The 4,571-nt window shown below is 43.2% G+C and overlaps 1 protein-coding gene across 4 annotated transcripts in view; it reads right to left on the bottom strand.

The window, feature by feature from the left end:
- Positions 1-3,129, bottom strand: part of sulf1 (sulfatase 1) — a 69,131-nt gene extending 66,002 nt beyond the window's left edge. For 3 of the 4 annotated variants that reach the window (XM_041880305.2, XM_041880309.2, XM_041880310.2), the window contains exon 1: positions 2,869-3,129. The gene's annotated coding sequence lies outside the window, so the exon portion shown is untranslated. The remainder of the gene's footprint in view (positions 1-2,868) is intronic. The other variant, XM_041880306.2, reaches the window with a different exon arrangement.
- Positions 3,130-4,571: the final 1,442 nt, after the last annotated feature.

Below are 4,571 nucleotides of genomic sequence, written 5' to 3'. Positions count from 1 at the left end.
GCACACTACAGTACATGATAGATATTTTTTCCACCAGTCAGTCAACACATACAGTCATGCAGGCTTTATGCTGGCATACCACACACACTGTTTCTCTCGCATGACTAAGATTTTCTCTGTGTTATTATAAGACTCAGTCAGGGCCTATCTCGCTCGCTCATTCACTCGCTCTCACTCTCGTTCGCTATCCCTTTCCCTCCCTCCCTCACTTTCCTTTCTCTCTCTCCTTCTCTCTCTCTCCCTCTCTACTCAAGCCGAGTACGTAAACACAAACACAAACAGAGAGTCCCGAGTCAGAATGAAATGACAGCGAGCGAGGCAGATAGCTACTGGGACAATGTTTGTCTTGGCGCTGCCCCCCGGAACCCCACTGACGTTATACCTAACAGCTGCTTTTGTTGTTGCTAACACAGTAACACTAAGCTGTTTTAAGGGTCTCCCCTCCCACAGCTCTTAGGGCTGGCAATCCCTTCCACCAGTACTTTTAGAGTAATATGCACCACAAACTCAAAGAAAACTTTCATGGGAATAGTGTTGAATATGATTTAGCTATGGCAAGTGACAGCATAACAACTACTACTTCACTACAACTAACAACGTCTATAAGAGCTGGCACTGCCAACCATTAGACATTAATTAGAATCTAGACTTTAAGTATAATCTAGACTAAGTATAATCTTCACCACAAACTATGGCAAATAAAATCACAACAACGACTGTTACACTGCATTTGGTAAATACAACAATTGAAATAGTGTACATCTAAATTGTTTTGTACCATTAGATGCCAGTCAAAATGAGCACTTTGGAGGACTTAGTGAGTGGATAAAGTACAATCTACTGTCTACTGTAGCGTCCTTCTCAATCCCACCGTAGCCTTCTCTTCCTAAAATTGACTGTAACGTCTTCTCAATAGCTCTCCTCTAGCCTTCTCTTCCTACACTATAGCACATGGCAGGAACGGACGGACATGCATGGAAATCAGAACCAGTCGTGTACATTTTACGCTAATTGTGCCTGGTGCAACCAATTGGCTGAGGCTTTGAACGGCCTCACTGCATAAACTTGCCATTTACTTAATCAAGGGCAGATGAGAGAGAATCTCCTTTTTATATACCAGTAACTATGTACATACAGAGATCTTACACACAACCCTAGTATGTACAGAGATTCTACACAGAACCCTTGTATGTACCGATAACTACATACATACACATAGAACTGGTAGGTTATACATCGGTCGTGTTAAAGCTAGAGTCGCTGGTGAAGTTTCTCTTCCACCAATACGACTGAAAGAGATGCTGTATGGAAACTTTTCTTTAACTTATTCTACCAAAAGGCTTACTGTGAGTTACTGTGGGAGGATTTATGGCAGATTTTTTAATTAATATTACATCACGAGGTCAGTAAGAAAAGTGGATCAAATTTCACTGCTACTCATACAGCCAAACCATTTCACATTTACATTTTAGTCATTTAGCAGACGTGCTTATCTAGCAACCTTTTACAGTCAAAACCCCTCTACATTATATTATCATCACCCCTCTCATCAATACAACAGACTTGGTGTGAATATCCACACAGGATCATCTATATGCAATGGTGGTTGTGTTAGACCACTCTTTGATGATAACCAGGAAGTGGAGCAACGGCTGACTTAGAAAGGTAAACACAAATTCACACAAAAGCTCTCTCTCACTAAACTCTGCTACTCTTTCATCAAACAGCTGCACAATCTCAGGTCAAACACACACACAGCGCCCGAGCGAGGTATAAATACTATACATCACATTCCCACTTCATTGGCAATGACTCCCTTCTCACTTGAATGGAGTTAAATGGCTGAAGTGAGGCATGCATTCAACTGCAGCTCTCTCTTCTCTCGCTCTCTCCAACAGTCCCGGATGGCACCCAATTCCCTATATTATGCAATACTTTTGACAAGGGTCCATAGGTTGAAAGTAGTGCACTATATAGGGAAATAGGGTGCCATTTGGTAGTCAGACAGGAAGACACTCCAAACAGCAACATTCATTTAGTCAGTCAGGCACTACTGTCACTGTGAGCCAAATAACCAAACTAACACACTTAGTTAGATTTATCAAAGTACTCTGTGTTGCTGATTGTGTGGGTGAGTTGTGGTAACCAAGCTGAGTTTAGTTTGTTCAGCAAGTCCACAAAATCTAACTCCAAAATAAAATGTTCACTAGCATGGGTTAAGAATCTACGGAATCAAACACAACATGTGTGGAGGAGACGAGATTTATATCAAATTCACAATACAAAATAACTCAAACTTGATCATTTTGCGTTATTTAAAAAACGTACTCGTCACAAATGGACAAGCAACCACCTCTGACAACATACTACACTGCACTCAGGTGCACAGGTCTCAGAGTGCAAGTCAATCCTATCTACTTTTTTCTTTTCAGAAACTCCATATTAAACGTGAAGGAAGCCATGCAGTATTTATGAAACAACAATATTCTATTCATGGAATGTTGCGCCAACATTCTAAAATTATAATCCTTGGGGACTGTGGAATATTGCGACAGAGGGAATTCCTGTCATTCACAGAGAAAACTCTGAAGTTCTGACACACACACACACAGCTCTGTGCTGAGTAGAGCGCCTGTGAAACAACTCTGTATCTCAGTGAACAGTAGCACATCTCTGCATGCTGCCATAAATCACTGCCAACAGACCGAGACAGAGAGAGGTGTTTGACTCTCTCACCTCTAAACTCTCTACTAAAGTCTACTGGGAAAACTTGAGCTCTAGCAGCAGAAAGAAACCTGGAAGCATAAAAAGACTGAAAAATAGAAATAGAAAGAGATAGAAAGTGAAAAAGAAAAAGTTTCACAGTACCTGGAAGGCAAGAGAGCAGAGTGCCGGAGTGAGAGTGTGAGAAAGAAGGATAAGGATCTCTATGTTTCACCCCGTCTCTTCTTCTCTTGTTCTCATGCAGAGTTCTGGTCTTGGTGGTAGAGTAGTGGAGAGGAGAGGTGGACCACACAGCTCAGCTCCTCTGGAAGTTGGAGAAGGAGAAGAGGAGGACAACCTCTCAGCTCTAATCCTCTCTACGATGTGATAACACTCTTTAACCCCAACCATCTGTTGAGACACGTCCCTGAGCAGAGAGGCAGAGTAGACCCACCGCCTCCTCTAGTCCAGTCCCACTCTACCCTAACCAATCACAGCTCTCTGTAGGCTGGCTACTGGGTGGCTCCTTGCAGCCAGGAGGCAGGGACAAGGACAGAGGAGGGAGAGTAGAGCTGAGAGTAGAGGGGGGACACACACACAGTATGGGAGAGACACAAGTAGAGAAAAACCCCAGCCACAGTAACCTGAGAGGGAAAGAGAGCGCAAGAGAGTGTGTGTGTGTGTGTGTGTGTGTGTGTTGGAGAGAGAGGGAGGGGACAGAGGGAGAGTAGATTGAGAGGGGGGGACAGAGAGTGAGAGAGAGACAGGGCAGAGAGGCAGAGAGAGAAAGAATGAAAAATGATTGCGACAGTTGACAAAAAAAGTACTGTCAACTAAACAGTTTTTCTTCACCCAACACCCTGGAATTACAAAAGATACCTGGATACACACACACTCACATACGGTGGCAGCCCCAAATTCCCCCTAAACCCCTGACCCTGTCAAGCCACCACCCTCTCCCCCTTCCCCCTCTCCTCCCCACCCCTACCAGCCCTACCCACCTCTCTCCTTCTCCCCATGTTCCGTTCTCTACCCCTCCCCCCTGTCCCACTCAGAGTTTGTGTTCTAGAGAATCAAACTAATAAAGCCATAAAGCTTTAGGTTCAGTTGGCTCCATGGTGAGACAGCAGTTAGCACTAAAGCACTAGCTAGCTACATCTGCAGACAGACACACACACACAGGGGCAGAGTGCAGATCAGGCCTCACACCTTAGTGTGATAAATTCTCATCACACACACACAGCTATCACCTTAAGTTAAAGAGGGCAGGGGAGAGGGTGAGAGAGAAAAGGAGAGAGAGGTGGTGGTGAGGGAGAAAGGGAGGGAGAGAGGGGAGGAGAGCTAGACAGAGAGAGCAAGAGAGAGATGGAATGAAGGAAGAAAAGAGGCATGTTGTTACAACACTGTATTTATACATATGACATTTGAAATGTCTTTATTATTTTGGAACTTCTGAGTGTAATGTTTACTGTTAATATTTATTGTTTATTTCACTTTTGTTTACTGTCTACTTCACTTGCTTTGGCAATGTTAACATACTGTAAGTCGCTCTGGATAAGAGCGTCTGCTAAATGACCAATTATTTATTATTTATACGTTTCCCATGCCAATAAAGGCCTTAAATGTAATTGAATTGAAAGAGAGAGGGAGAAAGAGACAGCTATCAGTGAACAATCCCTGATAATGAAGGGTTCCATTGAGTGCAAGTAGCAGGCAGTAGTGGGCTGTGATCACCTCTACACACCTATCTGCCTTTAGTAAAGACTTCCATTTAACTCCCATTACAGCTAGATTTCCTACACAATCAAATAAACAGACCTAGATTAATGTCTTTAAGATATGTCTTTAATGTACTGAATGTATTCAGT

Source organism: Coregonus clupeaformis, chromosome 7 (assembly GCF_020615455.1).
Source record: "Coregonus clupeaformis isolate EN_2021a chromosome 7, ASM2061545v1, whole genome shotgun sequence".
Taxonomy (NCBI): Eukaryota; Metazoa; Chordata; class Actinopteri; order Salmoniformes; family Salmonidae; genus Coregonus; species Coregonus clupeaformis.
The sequence above is the reverse complement of the archived record's forward strand: the minus strand, read 5'-3'. Positions and strand labels throughout refer to the sequence as shown.